The sequence below is a fragment of the Pan troglodytes genome, chromosome 3 (assembly GCF_028858775.2).
Source record: "Pan troglodytes isolate AG18354 chromosome 3, NHGRI_mPanTro3-v2.0_pri, whole genome shotgun sequence".
Classification (NCBI taxonomy): domain Eukaryota; kingdom Metazoa; phylum Chordata; class Mammalia; order Primates; family Hominidae; genus Pan; species Pan troglodytes.
Genome location: NC_072401.2, coordinates 181,730,276 through 181,757,907, shown reverse-complemented (window position 1 = coordinate 181,757,907; position 27,632 = coordinate 181,730,276). Strand labels below are relative to the sequence as shown.

General features: G+C 34.6%; 1 protein-coding gene across 19 annotated transcripts in view; it reads right to left on the bottom strand.

The window, feature by feature from the left end:
* The window catches only part of TENM3 (teneurin transmembrane protein 3), a 2,732,592-nt gene extending 2,705,310 nt beyond the window's left edge, over window positions 1-27,282 (bottom strand). For 11 of the 19 annotated variants that reach the window (XM_054683944.1, XM_054683945.1, XM_054683949.2 and 8 more), the window contains exon 1: window positions 27,193-27,281. The gene's annotated coding sequence lies outside the window, so the exon portion shown is untranslated. Of the gene's footprint in view, window positions 1-27,192 lie in introns of all 19 variants that reach the window. The other 8 variants (XM_054683934.2, XM_054683938.2, XM_054683942.2 and 5 more) reach the window with 2 other exon arrangements.
* Window positions 27,283-27,632: the final 350 nt, after the last annotated feature.

The window sequence follows — 27,632 nt, the reverse complement described above, 5'->3', positions numbered from 1 at the left end:
ATATATAAATTCCATTTTCAATGTCTTTTTTTCTATCGCTTTACTACTACAATTTCAATGATAAGGATAACCTAAGTTTAGAAAGAGTTACTTGGGTGAGAGTAATGCACATTTTTTTTCAAACAGAAGGTGTTATGTGTGCATTCTGTTACTTACAGGAAACATTTTTCACGGAGCAGAACAATTTTTTTTCTTCTAGATATGGTCAGATATTATATATCTTGAATCCCGAATCATATTTTTTCTTTTCTATTATATTTCCCCCTAGACTTAGTCTTTCCTAGTTCAGTCACTTAGAAAACCATATTGACTTGCGACCTCCAAAAGAAGGGGCTTCTCATTAATGACTACATATTACTTGCAACGTTAAGGGGAATAGGTCTGTTTTCTACCAGTCAATTAAACAAATCCAAAGAAAGAGACCAATCAGCACAGGACTATTTTGTTTCTATAGAACAGAGATGCTCCCTGATCCTTTTCTACTAGGATTAAATCTCCGATAACATGCAAAAATGATATTTAAAGTAAAATATTTAGATTTAATATGAATTAGAGCATTGAGGAAAAATTATATGATTATTTGGAGATGAACACAAATTAAGCTCATGTATACACAAACTATTTTTCTCTTAATTTATAAAAGAGTGACAGTTCTGTTTTATCTGAAATTACACATTTTATATACATTTATACTACAGCCACAACTTTACTTCTATGTGAATAAATGCAAGAATTACAGAATCTAATCAGCAAATTGCCTCATAAACTTGAACACTTGTTTTTCTTTCTTCATTTGAATATTTAGTAAAGTTAAGGATAAGGGATTTTTACTGATTGTTTTCTTATTTTATATTTAACCATGACTAGTCACTATAAGGTTTTGGGATTCAGAAGTTAAAAATGCCCTTAATGATTAAGGTTCGGCTAATTTAGCAAAAATATAGAAAGTGTAATGAAAATCCTCAAAGGTATAATAGAATGTAGCATTTTTAGAAAATACCATTTTGCTAGAGCATTTAAAATATCAGGAGGTGAGCAATTTTTCAGCATTTTAAGAATTATACTTTCATTTGATTGAGAAACCTGGGACTTGCTTTGAGTCAGTTTTCTCTCTCTGTAGATCTACATATTGATTTGCAACCAACATTGTGTGTATGGCTATGTGTGTGTACATATGTACGTCTGTTCCTTTACCACAAAAATAGAACTCCTTGTAATAACTGGTGATCATCTGTGATATGATTCTTACAGTGGCTCAAAGCCTTGCCTCCACAAAATATATTTCCAAAGCAGCAGGTAAAATTCCTACCATTACAGAAATAAGTTAATTTGGAGTAAATCAATTCTAGAGTAACTTTAAATCATGCATGCTTTAATATATTCCAGTGGCACATTAGCAGAGATCAAGATCCAAATACAAGATTAATTATCTACACTGCACTCCCCAATCTGGAGGTCACTAGCCACATGTGGCTATTCAGCACTTGGAATTTGGCCAGTTCTGGAAATGGAAAACACACAGATTTCAAAGACATTAAGATGAAAAATGGTCTGTAAACGATCCCATTTATTAATATATTAAAGTTATTTTAGATGTATTGATTGGATAATTAAATTGATTTCAACTTTTTCTTGTTACTTTTTTAATGTTACTAGAAAATATAAAATTATATATGTGGCTCACATTGTGTTCTCATTGGGAAAATATGTCTATACACCTGAAAAACTGATACAGCTTACAGAGAAAAGGACAGTTGAGTCAGAATAAGCACTTCAGAATATGCCTAGGAAACAATAAACTAACAAACAAAAAGAAAAACGACAGCTTTGGGGCTTAGAAGGCACTGGCTGCAGGTCATTCTATAAATATCTGGAGGTTTTTATTTTGTTTTTGTTATTTTAATAATATAGTAACTGAATGGATAAGTAGGAAACAGCATGAGACTGAGGAACAGGGACCTTGTCTCATCTCTGGATGCATGTTAAGGAGCACCTGGGAAATTTTTAGAATATCCCTACCTGAGGCCGGGAGCAGTGGCTCACGCCGGTAATCCCAGCACTTTGGGAGGCCGAGGTGGGCGGATCACCTGAGATCGGGAGTTTGAGACCAGCCTGGCCAACATGGAGAAACCTCGTCTCTCCTAAAAATACAAAAGTAGCCAGGCGTGGTGGTGCATGCCTGAAATCCCAGCTACTCGGGAGACTGAGGCAGGAGAATCGCTTGAACCCGGGAGGCGGAGGTTGCAGTGAGCTGAGATGGCGCCATTGCACTCCAGCCTGGGCAACAAGAGCCAAACTCCGTCTTAAAAAAAAAAAAAAAAAAAAAAAAGGAATATCCCTACCTGAGTCCTGTGCCCACAGATCCTAATTTAAATGGTCCAGGCTGGGACACTGAAGCTTTTAAAATATCTCCATGCGTGTATAAAAGAGGTTTGAGCCAGAGTTTTACCCGGGCCTCAGAATAAGAGTGAGATACATATGTGCTTCATCTTATGAGCCAATGATCTGACTCCCTGATTGCTGTTATTGAGGATTTGGAAGATGCATTAGAATTTGGAAGAATCTAGTTCTGTGGCGGATCAGCAATATCTTCCATGGGATAATGGAATGGGAAATAGTGTTTCAGGAATGTATCATCCGGGTCCACATATTCACGTATGTGATTTCTAACTATTTTTAACTGCATTAATGCCAGGTCTAAACTGAAAGTAATTTATAATTGATCACCACCCCTCATGCCACCAAGGGCCCCTTAAAAGCCCTTCCTGGATTCCTTTCCTCCCAATCTGCATAAGTGACAACTTTTCATCATTCCAGGTGCTGCTTAAAATCATCTCCTTAGCAAGTGCTTGCCTAATGAACCAATGTGTAGCAGTCATAGAGTCACTTGACTACTTTGCCCTAATTCAAGACATTGCAGAGCTTGTTGCTAGAGATATTATCCTTCCTTATTTACTTAATTTGTATAAAGGGTCTCCACAACCAGAGGTAAGACTCATGAGAAAATGTAAGTCTCTGCTTCACAGCTACATACCTAAAAAATACCAGCACGGTAGAAACACTGAATAAACATGTGCTTAAAATAAATAGTACTTTTTAAGCTGGTATTGACTTTGAAGCTGAATGTTTTATTTGGAAGGATGGTAACAGTTTTTTTTTAAAAAATCTTTTCTTAAATAATAATCTTCTCTTAAAAAAATTTTGAATTGTTCCTAAATGAATTATACTTCCCAGCAAAGGAAAATCTTTACAAGGGTTTTCCTGATGTCAAACTCTAATTTATTGAGATCCTATGGATGCTGTAATGATTTCAGGTGCTGATTTTTACTTTTTTTTCTTTCTTTTGAGGTAAGGTCTCACTTGGTTGCCCAGCTCACTGCAGCCTCACTCTCCCACACCCATTCTCCTATCTCAGCCTCCCAAGTAGCAGGGACTCCAGGTGCATATTACCACACTTGGCTATTTTTTTTTCTTACTATGTTCCCAGGCTAGTTTCAAACTCCTGAGTTCAAGTGATCCTCTGGCCTCGAACTCCCAAAGTGCTCGAATTCCCAAAGTGCTCGAACCCCCAAAGTGCTGATATTACAGGTATGAAACACCATGCCTGGTCCCTGATTTTTACTTCTGAAATCACAGACCTTCTAATATTTCTTCCAAAATGTTTGACTTTGAGCTACTTCACTCATGATTAAAAGTTTTATCAGAGAGTGGGCTAAGGCTATAGAGACTAAATCCAAATTAGACATTTTTGCATTTTCTTAAAAATACAAATAAGACGTAATGAGAAACAATGCTGAAACTGTATAAAATCCAAAATTGTATATTACCTTAATCCTCATTACCATAATCGTTCTGTCGTTATTTCAATTATAAATTAATAAACTCCTACTCATTCTTTCTAAATCCCGGAAGTCTTTTGAGCATAACCAAAATCTTAAGTCGCATATAAAATATAACTTTGGGTAAGGAAGGAGGAGAAAAATGTATTATACTATGACTTTGAGTTAAAACAGTCCATTTTCAAATGTCTTATCTTTAAAATATATCTAATTTGGTTAAAATATGTAAAATATCTATTTACAGAACTTTTAGAAAGACAAACTGTATCATGTTAATGAAATGCTATATAGCTGTGAATGATTCCTCCTAAGACGTGACTTTCCTCTATCTTCTTTGGAACTACTGTTTAATACATTTAAAAGAGATGTGGTAAATGTTAGGAGACATTTGAGGAGAGGTGAATCAAACTCTCACCAATGAATGGTTTGAGATTTTATTAGACTGGATCATCACTGGAAGAAAGCAATTGCTGTGATAAAATGCTTTTGAAAGACACAAAAATATTAGGAGACGCCAGGAAAAATATTTACAGAGTGAAGTATTAATGTGATTGTATATGTATAAAGTACCTTTATACGTTTTCTAAAGCAGTACATCTAAAAATGTATTCTGTAAGTTCTGTTACTTCAAAGGCTATTTGGTTACACTATGGACTTCCACATGCCTTTTTACACTGATGTAGGCTTCTATGTTAGCTGGATCCTTAGTTTCATCCCATAATTGCATGCTGTATTTTTTAAATTAACTTTTTAATATAGGCCAAATAGCTTAAAATAACACTGCAAGCTCTTTATTACATGGTCTTTCAGCTGCATTTCATGCCATCAGGGTGTTTCACTTTTCAAAAGGAAGAGATTTAAAGCAATAAAAATTTTATTACTGTTGATAAATAATTCTTACTAGAAATAAACTATAGTTAGATTGTCTCCCTAACATAGTCTGCTTATATGTGCAAAAGAGGAAAGGGTAGAAGTATAAAGGGAATAAAATCGTCCAAAGGAATCTCTATCTAAGAGCATTAATTTAGTATTTAAAAACATTGCCATATGTCATATCTTCTACTCCCAGCAACCCCACAGACAATTAAAAAATAAATAAATGTGTTCCAGTTCTTGAAAGACTTAGAGTCCTCCCATGGAAACAATTAAGGAATGAAACAGAGTCAATACTGAGCTGTCAATTACATATTTTTCCAAGTAACATATTTTTAAAAGGAAAATTATAGAATTCGAATTAATATAATACATTTGTTTAAAAATACAAACCCAATAACATATATTTATGCCTATTCTTTAAGTGAATCAATAAAACTGCCCAACTTTAAGGTCACCTGCCTTATATGCCTTGAGGCTTATCTGGTTTTAGAAGAATAATAAGTAAGCGATTCACTGCCTGGTTGGATTTTAACCAGAGAGAGGAAAGTATCAAAGAGAATGCCCCACAATAAAGCACTTTAATGTGATAATTGAACTACTAGATAAGATAGATGAAGTGATTATTGACTATGAGAAGCTTTCCATTCTGTAGAAAATGACTTTGGATAAGAGGCCTCCAGAGTTACAGAGAGGTTATGTTTTGGTTCTTTAATGGTGAGAAAAAAAGGACACTAGGAGCCTACTATAGTACATGGAGCATAAGTGAACAAAAAAAACTGCTCATTTCTCGCCCCTAAAATCTGAAATGTTTATCATTAAAAATTAATTAAAGGTGAAAAAGATACTGTAAACATATGTATTTATGTGCAATTCTGTCCAATAGAATTATAAAAGGACAATCAAATTTTTTTTATGTAAACTACTCGGAAGTATCAAAAATTTCAGGTTAAAAAGGGTTTCCTCCCAAAATGCCTAAATGCATTGTAAAGTAAACATATTATCTACGGAAACAACAACCTACTTTTTCACACCATAAACGTGTTAGTGATAATGTTGTAATATACTTTAAAGTTATCATAGAAATAATGGAAAGTACAGTTTTTCTAAAAATAAGATAAAACTGATGAGTTCACAATTTCTCACAGAAAAACTTAGCTTAAATAAAATTATACTATCATTTTAAGAGCAACAAAATTAGCAGTTTCTCTGTTACATTTCCACCCCGAGCACCCCAAAAAGTGCTTTCTTTGTCACAGAATTCACAATCTGTGAATTGAACTCTTATTCCCTATTTCTTGTTGCCAAAGGATTTTGGATTTCTCTCCACCCTACTCAATCTCTCTAACAAGGGAAACCAGGAACAACACCTCGAACCTTCTGAGGTATACAATTTAGATTCTCATATAGCAAAGAAGGCATGATGGACTAAATGGTCTCTGAAATTTTACCAATAGAGTCAAGAGAATTTGATTAAGCACTGTCTTTTGATTTACCTCTCACCAGCTGCAGGGATTATTTAAACCAATGTCCTTGGTGCTCTAATTTCCACCTTTTTAACCAGAATCAGCTTATCTACTTCTTTGAATTAATTAACCCTCTTGCTCCTAAGACTCATCTATTATGGTATAGAAAGAGCTTGGGTTTAAAATGTAAACAGATCGTAATTTAACTTGTGTCTTGGTTACTTACTAACTATACCCTTTGATCATAACTATATATTCTGTGCCTTAATTTTTGCCATCTGAACTTATAATAATAATACAGACTACAGTTAGAAGATGACAAAATAAATACGTGAGAGTTTCTGTGGTTGATACATACTAAGGATACAAAATAAACATTTTCTAACTGAATGAACTCCACCTTATTCAAGGATATTTACTTCTAACCAGGGCTGAGAGAACGAATCTCAGTTTCTAACAGTGAAATCTTAAGCAACAAATACTGAAATGTGTACAAAATGTGTACAAAATTTTTTGGCACAAGGTAAGTTTCTTCAAATCTTCCACATCACTTTACCTGCTCTTAAGGCTAAATGCGGCTGTCTCCCACTCTCTGGGACTATTAAAGTCGGTTTTGCCTGGAGTTTCCACATCTAACAATTTTTTTTCAGTAATTAGGCATCTTCTTGATCATATATACCTCTTGAAAAGCACAGTCAAGGAGGGAAATGAAAATTAATTGAGAATTATGACTATAATGGCAAAATAGCATTTAATGAAAATGAGTTACATTCATTGGCTGAGGCCATAATGAGATTATTTTCCCAAAGCAGAGTCTTGAAGAAAAATGAATAACTAATTCGGGGGCAAAAAGTCTTAAGGAGAATATACATGTATCTCTAAAACCAAACATCATAACTTAATTCACTATAGGTAGTGGTATATTTTTTCTGCAGAATCACTCCAGAAATCAATAGAAGTTCATAGCAAACACTCTCAGGGGAAGAAAAACCTTTACAATTACAATCTTAATATTTATCTTCCTCTTAAAAGAAATACAATGCATGTGATCATGGCTTAAATGAAATGCAGCAGGTTGCTTCGAAGCATGTTCATCGCATTATGCTTAATGTATCTTTGTTTGTTTCTTGAAAAGAAGGGTATCCATAGGTCCTCACCGGAAGTAAAGCATAGAATTTGAATACTATACTAAATTCTTTCCAGCCTTAAATTTAGATCATGCTATAGTGCAGTCCCTTAAAATTATATCTGTAAATAATTTGATGAAAGTTTCAAACTGTAAAAATGTTTCATTTTGTTTGTAACATGTTCATTGGTCCATTCCACATTTACAAATGACATCTCACCTTTCTTTTTTACAACATATATTACTAAAAATAACATAACATCTATGGGCAATATGCTGCAGGAATACTTTTTTTTTTTTTTTTTTTTTTTTTGAGACAGTGTCTCACTCTGTTGCCCAGGCTGGAGTGTAGTGGCACGATCTCGGCTTACTGCAACCTCCGTCTCCCAGGTTCAAGCAATTCTCCTGCCACAGCCTCCTGATGCGTAGCTGGGATTACAGGCGCCCACCACCACACCCAGCTAATTTTGTATTTTTAGCAGAGACGGGGTTTCACCATGTTGGTCAGGCTGGTCTCGAACTCCTGACCTCGTGATCCTCCCACCTCAGCCTCCCAAAGTGTTGGGATTACAGGCGTGAGCCACCGCACCTGGCCAGGAATACTTTTATTTTTTTAAAGTGGGTAATTACAATTGAACTTGAATGCAAAAAACAAAGAACTTGCTCACAAACTAACGTCCTGAGCACCTAAATGCTTATGACAGTGATCCTACATAATGCAAGGAATTTGGCATTTGGAATATGAATGAATATGTATATTTTAGAAACTTCTCAAAATAATATTTCCCCAAACTTGGTTCATAGACCACCTTCATCAGAATCATGAAGGCTGATTTCTTGTCCCCAAGTACAACCCCCTAGATCAGAATCTCTAGGCATGGATCTTAGATGTCTGCATTTTGAACAAGCTGAGTAAATCGCTTACTTCGAAATGCCCGTTTATAGACAAAGAGACAACAGACCTAATTAATCCAGCAGTGGATGGGAACGTCATGAACACAAATTAGATAACACTTAAAACTTCTCACCCTAGGCCCGAGGCCCTGCAGGATGCAGTCTCTTTGCATCTCTCCAGCTTTCCCCAGCCCGTGCTTCCCATTTTCTGCTGCCCATGCTTGGGCCACACTTGCCAGCCTCCTTCACAAGCCTAAATTCTGATTAACCTAAAGCCCAAAGGACACCCTCTACCACCTCCTTTCCTGACAACGGCCAGACCTTGATCTCATACCCTTGTCCCCCGCTCCTCCCCTCAACCCCCCCACCCCGGCTAACATGCGTGTTCATATGAATTCTTTGTTAACAAACATCTTTACTTACATATAATTTATATACAATAAGCTGCAACTACTGAAAGTGATTCACAGATTTAGATTTCTGTCACCCTGGAAAGAAACCTCCTTCACATGACGGTCAGTTCACATTCTACTTTCCCCTCCCTAGCCCTATGTGGCCAGGAATCTCCTCTCCCCTGTGCTCGTTCTGGATGTTTATATGAATGCCAGCTGTGCAGATGTCCATCATGGCACTTGCAGCTGTGTTGCAACTACCTACTTATACATCTGCCTCTCTAACCAGACTTACAGAAACTCAGCTTCCAGGGTCTCACATTGTGCCTGACACTTGAAGAATAATCAAGAAATACTGGATTAATTAATAAATATCTCTTTTTCCTCCTTTTCACAGGCAAGGAGGGGCAGAACTTGCATGTGAAAAGGAGGAAATGCAACACAGAAGACTGTGCTTTACCTAAACTGGGGGTGGGGAGTTAAGTTCCGACAAGAAGGAAGGAACTGGATGAACCAAGAAGTCAAAATTAAATACTTTCCAAAGTAGCACTGATCTGTAAAATTTGGCATTAGCAGTGTTTAATACGAGAGCAACTGTCCATGAGATTTCCTGTGATACATAAGCGCTCCTTCTACATGTCAGAGAAAACTAACCATTTTCTGCTCTTGTCCTTTACCTCCTTTCTGAGCACCTCTTGCAGCCCGTGTACTCTTCCTTGGTGCAGGGTCAACGGGTTGCCCAAAGTTTTCTTCTGCCAGGTATACTAATTTCGAAAAGAAATACTCCTTTCCTCTAGTCTTACTCAAAATTTCTACTGCCTGAGAGCTATTTACATCACAGTGAAGTGATTCTGAACACGTTAATCAATAGGCAGAATTGGTTAAAAGATTAGGCAAGTATCGGTCATTTAATTAAAATCCAATAGCACATACTCTTGAAGAATCCTCAGAGTGAAGCAGGTAAATCATTAAATCGCCCAAAATACCACGGGGTCGGGGGAACGAGGGACGGGTGAGGGGCACTTACTGTTAACATTTTTCTGAACATACATTATGGCAGCTCTCTCTGATGACATATACATGTATGTATGTATGTGCATGTGTGTGTGGGCGTGTGTGTGTGTGTAAACTTACTTTTGCGATCCATTGTACAGAGTTTTTCATTTCTGTGAATACAAATCAACAGCATCCATGGATGGCTGCATGGCATTCCACTGTTGAACATTACATGATTCATCTCTAAACAGTCTCTTATTCCTGGACATTTAGGTTATTTTACTTTTTCTCCGGGTAGTATAAACAATTCTAAAAAGACTATGCACATTTATCTTTGCACAATTAGTTTTCTTACTAAAACAGATGTTTATAAAGAAAATTTCTGTAACAGAGAGTATCCAGGTTTTATGTTTTGATCAATACGGTAAAACTACCCTGCAGAAAGACTGCATACCTTTGTGCTCTGATCAACAGTGTATATGTGTCTATTTCCCTACACACAGGAAACAATTGCATTTTCATAATATTTTCAGATTTTACAATAAGCGTAAAGCAAATCATGGCCTTCTGACACTTCTCTGTCATACTGGAAAATGAGCCTTTTATTAACCTTTTTTTACAAGTGATGACTGCAAAACAACTTCTGAAGCTTTCATCATCCTTGACCATCTCTCTATCTCTGACCTCTATCCTTCCCCAAATCCATGCCCCACCTTAGTTCCTTAAACTGGAGTCATGGAGGCTGTGGAAAACACACATTCCCTAACAATCAAAAGTATAGAAATTGTAATGGTCTATTTTTTAAGCAAAATAGAAATACAATATTCATATTTTATTTGTATTTCTTCAGTTACTAGGAACTTTAAGTATATATTTATTGATCCTTTGTATTTCTTTTCTGAAGTCCTGTATCTATTTGCTTTCTAAGAATAAATATTCTTGGTTGTTAAGGTAGTTTTTCCACCGATATTAAGAATCTTTGTGATCACATATTAACTTTCTATATATACGTAGACATATATATTTCTAGACCCTCTATTCTTTCCATTATCTTATTATCTTAAATAATATAAATTTATAATGAATCTCAATATCTATTAGGGTATAATCCTGCTTCCAATATTGCCTGATAGTACTTTTCTTGTTTTATATATTTTTTTTCAGAGGTACTTTAAAATCACTTGACAAATTAAAAATCCTAATAGGTTTTTGCTTGAATTTACATTGAATGCATAAATTTTTAGTGATTTCATATCACTGATGTTTTAAACTTCCTCACTGTAGCAGTAGAAGTATTAGTAGAAACAGTCAAATAATTAGTAAATGGTAACTAAATGTTGAGTATGTATAAGATGATTTCCAAACACTTAAGATCATGGAATATTTTTTAGTATTGTCATTACTTTGTAGATAGGAAAACTAAGCTACAGAATATTTAGAAAACTTGATAAATGGTCAAATAATCAGTAAAGACTAGAGCTAGAATTCCACTCAAGCATTTTGAAAAGAGATCTCGTATAATGATAACTCTGCAATTGAGATACATCCTTCCATTAAAGTACTAATGTTTTACAAATTAAAAAAAAAATTTTTTAACCCAGGGCCTGTACAGGTCGTGTTGAATTTGTATCTACACTTTTTATGTTTTTAGCTGCAGTTTTTAATTATTAGATTTCCTTATATTTTCAAAATTTTTGGCATCATAAATACTATCAATAATTTGTTTTGTAAACATCTAATGTACTTAATGCTAATTGTTTCTGAACATATTTTGGTCACTTCAGGTTTTTAAAAATAAATAATAATATTGTATTCTTATTTCCAATTTTTATACCTCTGAATTCTTTTTATTTTCTAATTCGTTTGCCTAATAATTCAATAAAAATAAAGTTTTTATTAAAAATAGACATTAAAGTTAACCAAATGCCTTTTTTTTTTTAGATGGATTCTCACTCTGTTGCCAACCTAGAGTGCAGTGGCACCATCTCGGCTCACTACACTCTCCGCCTCCCGGGTTCAAGTGATTCTCCTGCCTCAGCCTCCCGAGTAGCTAGGACTACAGGCACTTGCCACCACCCCCGGCTAATTTTTGTATTTTTAATAGAGATGGGGTGTCACTATGTTGACCAGGCTTGTCTTGAGCCCCTGACCTCGTGAACCTCCCACCTGGGCCTCCCAAAGTGCTGGAATTACAGGCGTGAGTCACCATGCTGGCCACTAAATGCCTTTTTCAATAATCATATAGATTTTTCCAATTTTAGTGTCATTGATCATATTGATTTATAAAATTAATTAGGATAATTTTCTTCTCTCTTTCTAACCTCCAGCACTTAAAATGGCATAGGCTTCTTGACCGTAGAAGAAATTCAAGAATAAAATTTTCTAGCCACAGTACTTATTTTTAGGATAGCTCAAAAGCTATCTTCCTACTGGAAAACTTACAGATTTAATCACTTACGGAGCCAATTCTTCTAATTTATAGCCCCCTGAAATATTATTAATTTGATGCATATTTTCTTGCTGTCATTTCTGATTCTATTTGTTTTCACAATTTTTGATCAAGCAAGTGTTCCGTATTTTATTTATTGACTTCAAGGAACAGGTTTCTGAATTTATTTTCAAATTCTGCTTTCCCTCCTAGTTCATTAATTTATGTTTTTATATGTACTAAATCATTCATTCTAATTGCATAAATTTTGCTGTGTTGATATTTTTCAGATGTTTAACTAATTCATCTATTTTATTTTTATTTAGTTCCTTTATATTATGGTTTCGTATACAATCATACATTCCATATGTAGCATATTTTTACTGCTATTTTCTAAATAATCTGGAATTATAGTTTTAGTTTCTTCTTTTTGCATATGTTATTTCTTAATTTGTTACATTATTTTTATACCAGAGACTAGTCTATCATTAGAAATTTGTCATAATTTACTGAGTTTCTGTGTGTGTGTGTTTCTGTGTTTCGCTAAGCATATGATAACATAAACAGTATATGTGATATATTGTCAAGTTTGCTTGTCAATACACTTTGCTTCTTTGCTTGTATAGTACAGAGCTTGCTCACCTCTTGAATGATATTTATTAATCAGTACAATCATTCTTGCCACAATTTAATTCTTGTGTATTAGTTTTTCATAAATTAAATAAATTAGCTAAACTCAACTATTCTTCATGTTTCTCTCACTTTTTCGCTGTATATTTATCAATTTTGTTACATATTTTAATTGTATATAATAAATTAAGATGATATTAGATAGAGACTGATTTTTTTGTTGAGGTTTCATAGGGAGAATTTCAGAGTATCATCAAAAACTCTTCTCCCCCATTTCCACTTACTTTCCAAGAAATATATAAAATTTTGTGTTTGCATCCAAATGAAATCTACAGCTATGAAAATAGTTAAAATAAAGCCATTAAAAATTCAGCAAAAGAGCAACGAATATTTTAAACCATAAATCACATATTGGGAAGTGTGAGATGTGTCTTGAATTAATGTGCACTTTTTATCATAACAGTGTCCTTGAAATCTGCATCATGGAGTGATAATCAAGTCAGAGTATATCAAATTGAGTTTCTCATACTTTAGTATTTAAACTGTAAAAATGGGAGTCTAAGAAATAATTTATATTCAATTTTCTTTTTTACAGTGCTATGATTTCAAAGGTTACATGACTAATGTTAGTTTCCAACATTGTTCTGCAAAGAATAAAAGCTTTGTGCTAACTAAAGAATATTTAAAATTCACTGAACTCAAGATATACATACCAGTTTCTGGTACCCACCCACCCACCCACCCAATTTAAATAACTGCATCTATTGAGAAAGAATGAGACAAGAATGAAAATAAAGAGAGCACCATTTTCATATGCCAGAAACTGTGCCAGAGTTGCCCTGTTCTATATAAGAGCCAATAAGAGGTTATTTAAATTTAAGTTAATTAAAATTAAATACATTCCAAGGGGAAACTATGTGGCTAGTGGCTACTGTTTTGAGTAGCATAGGTAGAGGACAATCCCAGAATCACAGAAAGTTCTTTTGGACGGCACTGAAGGCAGTTATTTTTCTTCCCAAGAATAATGAAAAATAATTTCTTTTTATTCATCATTTCAGATGGGACAACTGAAGTTCAGAAGAAAAAATAAACAGCATATTCAAGTTTAGAATATTAGTAACTGGTGAACCAACGACTTTATGTCAGTTCAGTTTGGTTTCTGAGCCTCTGCTTTTTCCACTTAATATGTAGAACTGACTGACAGAAAGAAATCCTTAACATTAGGAATAGCTCATGGAAGGCCCCTCCCTGAGCTGAACACAGCCTCAAAAATCTCACCACAGGTAGCACTGGCACAACTTGTCCCTGGAATATTTATCCTTGTCCTTTCTATATTCCTTGTCTTACACTAGATTCTCTGAACTGTGCTGAGTTCTTACTAGTGTGTACATTTTTGAATTAAGTTCACATTGCAACTCAGGTTTCTCCATTACCTCTTACCTCTAGCAAAAATTTAGCAACTGTGCCAAATAGTATATTTATATTTTATACTACCTAATGAGACAACTTCTGCAGGTGACACAGTCTAAATGTCATGTCCAAACTTAACCCTCTAAGTTCTACCAACATTGTCCTTTTCCACATTTGTGGACTGAATAACATCTCCCAAAAAGATATGCCTAAACCCTACCCCCCAGTACTTATGAATGTGAATTTACTGTTAAAAATAATTTTTGCAGATAATTAAGGATCCTGGGATGAGATCATCTTGGATTCAAGGTGAGCAGTAAATCCAATGACCTATGTCCTGACAAGTATAAGGAGAGGGAGGTTTGAAGCACACAGTCAACGATCAGAAAATACAGAAGTGAAGATCAAATGGAGATGGAGGCAGACATTGGAGTGATGTGAGTACAGCCCAGGAGCAGGAAGGACTCAGGACCACTACCAGAAGCTAGGAGGGAGGGACGGAACAGAATGTCTCTCAGAGCCTCCGGGAAGAACCCAACTGCCGGCATCTTGCTTTTGGACTTCTGGCTTCCAGAACCGTGAGATGATACATTTCTGTTTTTGTAAGCCACCCAGTTAGTGTAATTTGTTTCGGCAGCTCGAGGGAACTCACAAAGCCACCATCCCTGTCACTACAACTTCTTTTCCGTGCTTTGATCTCTTCAAAGCAGTTACTGTTTCTTCCACATCTCCCAAAGATATAATCAAGAATTTCTTGTGACTAAATTCCCAATTAACGCAAACAACTAAATGCGATCTGGGTGAACACCTGAAGAAAAATGTCAAAAATACGTAAATGTTAGGTTATGGGAAAATGATTTTGCCTGTTAAAATTCGGCTGACTGGCTGGGTCTAGACACACACCACTCCCTTTTTTAAAGTTCTGAACAGGCGCCGAGGCACTAGAAGCCTAAGGAGACTGAATGACATAAGATGTGTGAAAGTGTACTGTTGATCAATGCTACAGGAGAAAAACAGCTTCATCTAACTGACAAAGGAGGGTTCCATTTAATGCGACATATAGGTACTGATATGCAAATTAATTATTACTGTGCATGGTGATAAGAAAAAAGACAAAGAATATAAAAATTTACATTTTATTATTTTATATGGCCAAACCAAACTATTTTAGATGATCTTACCTTATATTTCTCTGGCATCTGCAAAATCAAAGTTTACCAATTTTCCATATCCTGAATCTTTTAATGGTTCTTGCGTACAGAAACTATTTAGAAAGACTCTCACAAAGTCAAACATTGTGTTTTAAATTGCCCCAAATTCCCTAATTCTATAAAAGGTAGCTGTTTTCCTCCTAAGGTCTAGTGCTGGTAAATAGAGTTATTTACACAGATCATATTCACCTAGGTGCTCACTAAAAATAAAAATGTGGATTGATCACTTTAAGGACATAATGCTGTAAGTGAAAGGCCACGATGGAAGTGAAATCTCAACCAGGGGAAATAAGAGGAGCAACCTCAGTAATTAATGGTAAGGGTGATCAAAGGTAGAGAAAGGGAGGACTTGACCTTTCTTCTGGTAGAGTACAGACGGTATGGGCCAGCCAGGTGTTGGCTTCAGAGCCAAGGGAGCTCCTGACCCAGACACAAGACATCTCCTTATTAAAAGACTTCAAGACTTAAATAAAGAAAAGAACATATTGCCCAAAACTCATCTGCAAATAATTGTAATAAATAGTACCACATCATTTCCTCGTGGGGATTGGGATAAGGGATCAAAACATATTCAGTCCCAGAAAATGAAGCAGGGGGGTTAAAAAATATAATTGTAATTTGAAAGAGCAAGCTTCTTCAGGTTTGCTAGGAAGAAAACAGTATCTTCACCCGTAGAGAGGAAAATGATCAGAAGGCCTGACAGGCCTTGACCATTTAATTTACAAACTAACCTGTTATCATTTTTTGTTTATTTTTCTTGAGATGTGGTCATCAATAACAGGTAGTAGATGCAAAGGGAACCACTTAAAATCACTTTACCCTAATTAAAATTTATGCTAGCCCCCAGTCTCTAGGTTTCTCCAGTTAAGAAAGGTCATGTTTTCAGGGGGGAAAAGAATACTGGAAAAAAAACAAAAAGAGAGAAAGAAGAACAGAAAAAAGGACTAAAGTTTAACATCAAATGACATATGTGCCTAAGACTCTCCATAGTATACCGATCCATTCCTACCTGAGACTTCTATTATATACATTAGAGGCTTTGCACTGTTTGCTGACAAGAGAATACAGACGATCAGAATTATCACACCTTGACTGATAGGAAATTTGCTGCTGAAGGTTTGCAGCTAATTTTCTAGTCTAAATTGAAGGTTTTTATTCTACTAATTTAAGCCTACAATTAAAAAAATTATTTTAAAAGCAAAAACTTCTAGAAAGAGCATTTTTTACAGACCTGGAGAGAGTGGCACTGAAAGAGGAAAGGTTATCTACCCCGGGATAACCAGATTCAGGTAGGGGGCAAAATAACTGGATTTAAAACAACAAACAAGGACAAATCTAATTCATAAGTTAATTCAATAGGGATGTGTTAAGTACCTGTAAACTTTATTCAGAGAAACAACCAAACTGGCCAGGCACGGTGGCTCACGCCTGTAATCCCAGCAGTTTTGGGAGGCCAAGGCGGGTGGATCACCTGAGGTCAGGAGTTTGAGACCAGCCTGGCCAACATGGTGAAACTCCGTCTCTACTACAATTACAAAAATTAGCTGGGTATGGTGGTAAACACCTGTAATCCCAGCTACTCAGGAGGCTGAGGCAGAAGAATAGCTTGAACCCAGGAAACGGAGGTTGCAGTGAGCTGAAACCGTGCCACTGCACTCCAGCCTGGGTGACAGAGACTTGTCTCTAAAACAAAACAAAACAAAACAAAACAAAAGCAACCAAACAAAAAGAAAATCTTCTTTTGTTTGTTTGTTTCCTGGAAACTAAAGTGATTGGAAATATTTTTAAAACTAAGTGAGAAAACAGGGACACACATTTGAATATATTTAAACATACCTAAGGTATGTATTGAAATATTGGCCTATAGTATACATTAATTGAATTTGTGTAAGTTTGTGCAAGAATTAATATACACAGATGTACATACACATGCATATATCTATTATTTCTGCAGTGGAAATAAAATAATAGAGAAATAACTGCAGATATATGTGACACTATCTATTTACCTATATTTTAAAATATTATGCAGAGAGAATGAAATTCTTTAACTGAAGAAAACTAAAACTTTGTTAGAATTTGAACATCAGTCCAAACAACTGGTGTTTTATTACATCTACCTGCAAGAAAATTGATCTAAGAAAATCTTGCAACTTTACAATTAATTGGCAGCGAGTGAGTTAATGCTGATAAATCATGAAAATCTACAAACATGTTTTTATTCCTATACACTACTTTATTTTCTTCTAAAATCACAAATAGAGTTATAATGATAAAACATCAGTGTTGGTAATATTCTCTAAGTATTATTACAAATTCCTTGGGTTGTAAGTGAGGAAATTGGAGCTAAGAGATATGCAATAACCCACCCGAGATCACACAGCTTTGAATGAAAGCCAAATCTCAGATTAGACAGCATTCAGTGTTATATCTATAATACTAGAATATCAGATATAATTTTTTCAAGCAGTGATTCCCCAAGAGTGAACCACAACAGTATGGAGGGTCCAATTATTCAAGAAAATGCTTACGAAAGCTGTTATCTCAATTATATTAAAAATAAAAAATATCCAAGCATACACTAACGTAATTTAACTTTTTAAAATTTTTCCTAAATAAATATTTTGGGATGTCAGCAAAGATACAAACAATAGTAAAATTGTTCATTTAGCTTTCTTTCTAATATGAACAACTTAAACAACTGAAATATCCAACCATAACAAACTGTTAACTTCTGCTAGATCCATAGAATGAAATAACACATGACTATGAAAATGATGTTGTAGTGAAAGATTTAATGGCTTCAGAATTTTAATTTTTAAAAAATGTTATGCAAAATGTTATGATAAATATAGCATAATTGACATACATAAAATATGTATATAATATACCACAATATCACTCACATTTATCTTATAGAATTGTGTTTTGTATTGTATTTTGCATTTGTAGTTTGTATTTTAATGCATTATTACACTTAAGAACTATTTCAGAAGTCAGAAAAGAAATGCTGAAATTGTGATTTCATCATAATCATATGATGGAATACTGAACAATGGTTATAATGAATGAACTAGTTCTAAGTGTACGAACAAAGAAAAAATTTTAAAATCATGAAGAGCAGAAAAGCAAACTGTAAAACGATACACAGAGTGAATGTATAATGAATGTTAAAATGTGACTTCTCTTCTAAATTGATCTTTAAAATTTCATTTAATAAATATTATAAAGACTATAGATTTAATATTGAATATTGGTTCTGTGGGGGCAAATAATTAAAAGCCCTAATAAATACTACAATACAAATATTTTTGAAGCATCTTTCTTCTGACCATGTTACTTATCTCAAATTTTTATTCCTTTTTTGTTCCCTCAACTAATTTTCTTTTTAATTTTCATGCTATTTTAATAAAAATAGTATTAAACCAAAAGAGTAAGTATTCCTGTACTCCATGTTTTGTCTTTGTAGTCTTCAAAATAAACGTTCTCATTAGTGACATGAAGACTTCTCTCAGAGGTCGCTGATGAACAGGTCTCAGGTTTGGCACTATTTTGGTGACCTTGGTCTTACAGGTTTGGTTTACAGTATGTGTCAGTGTTGCAGATCTAATTAGATTTGAGGATGATGACTCGCACTAACATTCACAAGGAAATGAAATGTATAACCTATTATGCCGATTTATTAATTTGTAATCAAAATCAAATAGGAGCCTGGAGCTCTTGCCTGCTGCCTGCAGAAGCACCCTGAACACCTTACTTCACTAAAGAAAATGGGCAAGAGTAAACAGATTGTCTGAAGGTGGCTTGGTGAGCATGAATTAGAATACATTATTCTATTTATGTGATATACTCCTAATGCCATCAGACCATGCAGGTCTGCAGCATCAAGTATTCAGAAAGCTAGCAACTACTTTCTTTCCCGGAGGGCACCCATGTGAGTATTACCAAACACTGCCCTTCAGATTCTGGTTAAGTTTGCATGTTTTCCACACACAATTAGAAACATTTATCTCATAGACATTGTTAAGACTGTCAGTATGATTGGACCTGCTGCCTTGGGAATATATTCTATCCTTTTTGATAGAGATTCTTTTTCTCACAAATCTATAGATTTGGTCTCATATTACGTATGAGGGGTCTTCTGATCCATTATTTCTTGACCGGTTTTTGAAATTTGAAGAGATTTCTGAGGTGACTTGCTTATTCTTTTGCCTAGAGGCGTATTTTTTTCTTAATTGTATATAAAAACATTATTTACTAAAACGTTTTGCATATTATTCACATTTTAAACTCTTCTGCCTTACAAAATGGAAAACATTTTACAAAAAATTCTGCCAATATATACTTATTTAGAACATCAGAAATAATTTTTGAATTGATACGTCAGTTGTAATTCTATAAATGATATTACATGATGAGCGAAACCACTGTCCCTTATTGTTATAGTTGTTGGTCTTCTCAAACAATTTAAAAATTAATTTTCTATAATTTCTTTGGGGTTATGAAAAGCTGATCCATGCAAATAGGAAGTGTTGCAAATCCTTTTCAATTTTATTCTAATCACACACTGATTCCAAATAATAACTCACTAAAATAAAATGACCAAGCTCCAGAAACGGGAAAATGCAAAGAATCTTACCATACGATAATATTTTTAATCGAGATTTTTCCCAAATCACATTATCTGATATTTAAAAATTAAAGAGAACATTAAGCAGATAATTTTATTCATGTGCAATTCACGCTAAAGCAGATTCGAGTGTGAATTCTGTTTCAAAGGTACTGGTAAGTTCAAATTTCTCTCTGTTTTGGTTATCTCAAAAGCAGTATCATTATGATAATTTGTTTCATTTGTACTGTTGGTACATGCACTCTTTTATTTAAATATATCAACAACAAAATTTTTAAGTGCTATAAGGTTTACTTTTTAAAATAGACTAAACTGGAACTACCAACATTGTATAAAACAATGGTGGCTGAAATAAGACTTTCTTAAAAAATAAATTTATAAATCATTCTATGTAAATATTACTAGCATAACAATTTGGACATAAACCTTGCCAAAATCAGTAATAGGGACCTGAACATTTAAGACTATTGTTAACATTATTTCTTATACTTTACTATTTCAAGGTTAGTTTTCCCTCAAAATTTCTGAAAACAAATACTGAGATTTCTATCTGTTTTATAATTTGTATTATCACAAAGTTTTCATTTCTTGAAATTTAATTTAATATGTGTACAATAACCATTAAATTTTTGCTTTCTTTGTTCAAATTAATCACTGTGAACTGTTTTAAAAGCAAAATTTTAAAAAGCATAAGGTTCACAAGTAATAAGAAACACCGTTTTGTTGAAAATGTTATTAGATTTCTTAAAGAAGTAAACAAATTGTAAGCAAGCAATAAAAAAATCACTGACCTTTAATTACATGAAAATTAACCTTTTTGGTTTTGATCCCATAGTTACAAATAAAATTTTGAAGAAATCACTAACAAATTTGACTCACACAAATAATTTTAGAAAAATATATATTATGAGTGTTAATACTTTATATGAGTTTAACATATTTTAAATCAAAATAAAATAAAGTTGGCAATAACTGCAATATTGTCAACTCTGCTCTGAATATAAAAAGCAAAAAAATTAAGTTGTATAGAAAAGTATTAATGTGAAAAGTATGAATAAGAAACTTCACAATGATAACACAAGAGGACCTGTATTTGGGAAAAATCCTACAATATAAATAATGACACATGCAAAATATAAATTTAATACTTTTGAAACATACTTAAGAATTGAAGGCACTTTAGTGTATTTAATTTTATCAAAAAAACATTTATTTTGCAGAAGGAATTGTTATATCCTACATGAAATTAAAATAAATAAATCTGTAAGACAATGAGAAAAAGAAATTATGAACATCCCATCATAAAACAAATATTTTCTGGTTGTTAACCTTAGACTATCTTGCATCTATTTGTTATTAAAAGAAAGATATCAGTTGTACTGATTTTTATTTGATAATAAGAAGAGATCAAAGATAGACAGATCCTAATATTTATTGAGCACTTAATTTGACATTTATGTTTTAAAAATTTTTATCAATATTATAGATGCTGTTTAAATTTAGGTAAATATACTTTAAGAAAAAGGCTTAGAGATGGAAAGTAAATTGGTATGTTTATTTTTCAATAATAACTGCTTAACCTTTAAATCTATGTTCAACAAGATACCATTATCTTCTCAGAATATTCTATTCTACTGATAGTACATATTAATTGACATAGAAAATTAAAAGACACACACACACACATATACACAAGAAAGCCAATTTATCATTTCTAGTTGCCATTTTGGCTGAAATATGGGATTATTTATTCTTGCTGCTGTTAATTTTATATACAACCAAAACTTAAACCTATAAATATTTATCTTCTTCTAAATAACAAAATTAAATCCTAAAAACTACATCAACAACTTATTCTTAGTTTTTATTATTTTTATTTTATGCTTTATTTTATTTTTAATAGACAACAATTAAAAATCAGTCTACTATATAATTGCTGAATTATTTTTAAAAAGGTAATGTGAATAAATCTTTCCGCTTAATGAATGATGGATTGAGCTATAAGATGAAAAAATATTAAGTATTGATGTAATCCATTAATACACTGATATTTGTGACTGTGATTAGTTCTCATTAAAAGTGTCCAGGTTTAAAAAATGTTAAAATAAAGTTTATTTAGAAAACTGGTGGTATAAACTGGAGGGAAGACATTCATGGAAAGGTGTCTCCTCACTTTTCTCCCTCTGTCATATAGTTGAAGCTGACATATGGACACTTTCTGTTCTCACATGCCCGTGGCACTAATTGAGTAAATTCTATAGACCCAGAGCAGAGATTGTTTTATTGTCTGTTTCGCATAATAATGTTCTAAATCTAATGTTACCAGTAAAGATCTCTGTCGTACAATAATTATCAATATGTATTACTAAAGCAAGTTCTTGAACATACTGTAATTTAAGCATGGAAAGTTGAATAAGAATCTAATATAATTTATATTCATAATAAAAGTACTAGCAAAGTAGTAATAATACTGATTTGGGGGTATATAGGAAGTAACATCAACTTAAAACTTTTTGCAACACCAGTATTCAGCCTCTCAATTTGCCAGCAGTATTCTATGTGTTAGCTGCCTTCAGTTTAGTCACAGAGTTCTGATGATCATAATCAATCATACATTTCAAAACCTTTAAGATATTCATATTGGAAAACACAGTATAATTCTATTTGTTAAGGGTGCTGTGAAATAATCAAAATCATGAAACATATTCCTATCAGAATGAAAATGCTAGTTAGACAACTGTCTTATTCTAATAATATCAGGTACCTTTAATTATGCCTCTCCAATCTCCTACCTTTGGAAAATGATAATTAGAAAGGTATGCTTATTATAATACTTAGTAAGTGTGCTTCTGGTAAATAATTTTTCACGCACTTGATACCCACTTTTGATCCATCCACCTTTTTCCATAATAAGTTCTAAATATAAGTCCTTTAAAACATGAAAGATAGTTTTTGACCACTATAAAGAATGACTATGTTCATCTTGTCCCATGGTTTTAATCCCTTGGTAACAATATAAACAGTTTATATAACATAGTGTATTTAGAGGTTATCACAAGTTTCATGGTAATTACGTGAATAGTAGGGCAGCTTACCCAATTATATTTCTATGACTAAATATCTCTAAAGCTATATGGCAGAACTGTCCTATACAGTAACATATAGAAAATTACCTGAGGACTCTGGGGCTTCAAAAAAAATTTGGGATAATCAGTGAAATAAAATCTATCCCTGAATATTGTATGAGCAAAACTGTACTCATGTTAAAAATATGTTTTATGAGATATATATCATATAACATATGCCATAAAACAATCATATTATACATATATAATTAAGCTATATTCTTCGTAGACTTTTATACAAAGAAGTGGTAATTAAAGAGAGTTAAAGGTAAAGGTGTTTGTACCCAATACGGCATTAACATATAAAAATTAAATTACAGTAATACTCAAAGTTGGAAATATTATTTGGGATAAATCTTACATCCTCATCATTTCTGCTAAAATTTATATCCGAAGATACATTTTTCACTGCTGTACTCATCTAGAATAATTTTTTTATATTATGATTTTTTCCTTATATATAGCGCTAGAAACTTTTTCTTCTTATTAAAAACTAATGGTGCCTCCCAATAAAACACCCAAGTTTCAAATATATATGCCTTTTCTATAAATTATAAGTGAAAGTCATGTTCAGTCATACTTGACACTAAGAGAAACCAAACAGGCAGGTGACAAGACAGAAACTAAAGAATAAAAGGTTTCATCTTTTGCTTGATCCTCACTGACTGATAAACCCATGTTAACTCCCAGAAGATAACTTAATGGAGAAAAAGCCAAAATCTCTGCTTCTTCATAATCTCTCAATCCCTCTATATGAGTTTCAAAAACTTAATTCAGTTGAAATATTAGGTTGGTGCAAATGTAATTGCGGTTTTATATTTAAGTCTAAACCCAGTGGCTACATTTTATGGTGCTGGAAGAAAACTACCTAATAGAGCTATATTATAGCTCTATTAGAACAATGTCCTGAGGAGATGGAATGAAAATACAAATAATGCAGAAAGTGCATTAAAATTACTGTAATAACAAGTGCAAACACTTGGTGAATGCCAAGCTTCAACTATTACCATGAGGCTTAGGTTAAATACAGATCCTCTACTTAACAGATACCTATTTTTGATCAAGTTTTTAAAATGAGAATTTAAAGTTGATGATTAGACTATTTTCCAAAATTCTTCAATAGGCACATTGCCACTCCCATTACCAAGATTCCCAGTGAAAACTGATGACCCATGTGTGTATGTATATATGTATGTATGTATGTATGTATGTATGTATCCAATATTTCCCTCCATAAACTTGAACTCAACTTCAGTAGCATATTACAGGATTCTATCAGTCCAATAAACTTAACTGAAAACGCTCAGTACTATACGAAGAGTATTTAGTGATTATATTTTAAAGTCTCAAAATATGTAGAAATACATATGTCAAAGTTATATCAAAATTATGTCAATCTTATCAGCATTTCATTTATATTGAGTTTACAGAAAAACTTACAAGGCACCCGGTTTTCTCTGAAGACATATATCACATGAGCAATGACCATAATATACCTACGTTTAACCTAATTTTACTACATTAACATTGCTTTGACCAGCTGATTTTTAAACTATCAATAAGAGTTATATTGGAGGAATTTAACACATTTAATAGAGATGATAAATTAGTAAATGTCTGGTATTCATATTTTCAAACATTTAAATATGGCATAAAACTTTCAGCATCTTACACTGAAACCCTTTTGTTCTTGCCTGTGTAAAGGGGCATAAATTTAGAATGGAATAAATTTAGAAAAATCTATAATCATTTAATCTGTGTGGCAACAGGCGGGATAAAATTAGTTCCTTCAGAAAGGTAGTTATACTATTTTATAACACTGGGAGTTCTAAGCCTTCTTGGATATTATGCGAATGTGAAAGAAACATAGTTTCAGAATGCAAAAGTAAGTACTTTGCTACAGACGTTATCTGAAGATTTAGAAAACAGTCACATATATTTTATAAACATGTGCCCTCAGTGTAAAGCATGTTTAATTCAAATGATTGCTAGTGCTACATTTTTCAATGGCATCGTGTCTGTCTCTAAATTCCTTAAAATGTTTGCTGTATGGCTGTAACTTTTAAATTGCTAAATGATGACATTAAAGTAAGACCTAATAGGATTTTTTTCAGAGTAGCTAAGCTCAGTTCTCTGCCACGGTAAAATCTATGACAAAACACAATGAAAGGAGCAAGAGATGGGAGATGAGCAGACTAGATTGAAGAACCAGTTCTTTCCTGAAACGGTGCAACAAAGCAGGTGCCTAAGTCTTTGCCGTTCTGCCTGTGAAATGGGCAGCCCATTTGTCTCTGTTCACTTTAAAGCTATTTTTTCAGATGCACGACTGATTGCAAAGTTTTAAAATTTTTGTAGGAAGGCAGATTCTCTCCTCATGTTATTGTTACCATAATATATCAATGTAAGGATTTTTTAAAGTGGCTTTTGAAGAATTTTGTCTTTGTCTCTGAAGGTAAAATGAATGTGACCAGATCACACCAGATCTAAATTTCATGAAATTTTGGGGAAGAAGGAACATCAATTCACAAGAATGACTAAAAAGTTTTATTAACTTTTTCCTTCAATTTAAGCTGCAGTAAATTATTTGAAGAAATAAGTGTATTTAGCTATCTTAACTTTGCAAAACACAAATTCAGTTGCATTTAGAATACTAAAAAGTATTCAAAATGATGTTTGCTTACGTTCAAATGCAAGTTTTTACACTCTTTTAAACTATAACACAATAATTAGACTTTTATTATGGCAGAATGCATTGTTTTTCATGTCGTTGTGAGTCACCGCAATATATAACCAAAGGACCAGTTGACATTTCTGACATGAATGAATCATCCTGTACTCTAATATGCACAAAAACTATTTTCAAATGCTTTATGAATGAAAAAGAAGCCTAAAGAATTGAAGTTTCTGCAGATATATTCCAATCATATTTCAGTAGACACAAATTTTTTTCCAAATATGACAGTAAAACCAGTGTCTCCCCTAAAGTGAGCTCCATACACATTTATTTGGCCTCTTTGTGATTCCATCGGGATAAATGAGTGTTATGCAGGTTCCAGTATAGTTTTCCACTGCTCCATCTGCTGGATATGTCTTCATCTCCTGCACCAAAGTGGTAACCTCTGAAAAGTAACATGAACTAATTCAGCAGGTGGCTTCAAAAGGCTCAAGCACCTTGCTTGGAAACTTACTATGACTTCTAAATTTTTGTTTCACTAAAAACTTCCTACTTCATCGTAAGAAAAAAAATAATAATGAACCTATAACTATTACTAAAATAGTATGGCACGGAAGATACGTTTCCCAGTAGGTGATACGTTACAAACAAGAAGGCATTGGGCAATTCATTGCAGGTTTGCACACCGCTCTGATCTTACTGATTTTGGCATTTATCTGAGAGGTTTCAGAGTCCTTCACCTAATCTAGAAATGGAAATCGTATGCATAAAAGTTTTAAAGAGATTTTTAAGCATTTCTGTTATTAAGCACATAAATACCACAAAAGGAAATCATGCCTCTCCAAACACGATTTACCAAGGATCAGGGAGCCCTTAGCATTTTCCCCCGCAGCGTCTTTGCAGGCAGCTCCAGAGTTGCGCTCTCCGACGAGGCAGCCCCACTTTTCCTCCTTCTCCCAGTCACAGACGGGACAACGTGCAGCTGCCGCCACCGGCCAGGCCGCTGTCACCGCTGTCACCGCTGCCGCCGCCGCCGCTGCTTCAAAACCACAGCGGCTACTGCAAAGAAAGGGTTACTCCTCTCTTGGAGTCAAGTGGCTGCAAACTTCACCTGCTTTTCATGTACCTTCTCCTGCAAACTTGTACGTCCTTCCGTGCAGAAGGAGCAAGGAAAACCATTACCAGCATCACAGGGAACATCATAATGAAGGACACCCCCGGAAGGTAAGACCTGCGAGTTATTCCGAAATACGATCTTAATCCAGATGGGAACCACCGCTGCCAGCAGATCCTCCCCCCCCCCCACCCTCCTCTCGGTTCCCATCAGCGAGCGGAGCCCACGCTGCCAGGGAGGGCGGCTGCAGCGGCCGCCGGCATGTGCGAGGTGGAGGTAAAGTTTGACAAATGATGACCACTCTGGGAAGGGGAAGAATCTAGGCAGCCAAAAATCCGCGCGGGGTGTGCTAGGGAAGAAGCCGCGCCGGGAAGCGCCACGTACCTTGCTGCGGTGCCAGGCGCGGAGGCTGAGGAGAGAGTCGGTGGAGGTGGCGGGGCGCGCGTCCAGCCCTGGCCGCGGGCTCCCTCCCGGGGCGAGCGGAGCCGCCGCTGCCGCGCCCGGGCGCAGGGCCGAGCGGCCGCCGCCTCGCCAAAGGCGCTGGGCAACGCCACTCACTTGGCCCGGGGAAGTTGGGCAGCCTCCGCCGCGGCCTCGGCGCTCGGCGAGAGCAACACGTTTAGTTTGAACTTTCCAGCTCCAGTCCCGGCAAATCCACACTCACGCACACACGCGCGCGCGCGGACAGCCTCTCAGAGGCGCGCGAGCGGGCCCCGCTGGCTCTCTGGTCGCGTCTTGCTCTCTCCCTCGCTCTTATTGGCGCGGAGGTGATTGTTTTATTTATTTATTTCCTCCTCCCGGCTCCATCCCTCCTCCCCGCGCCT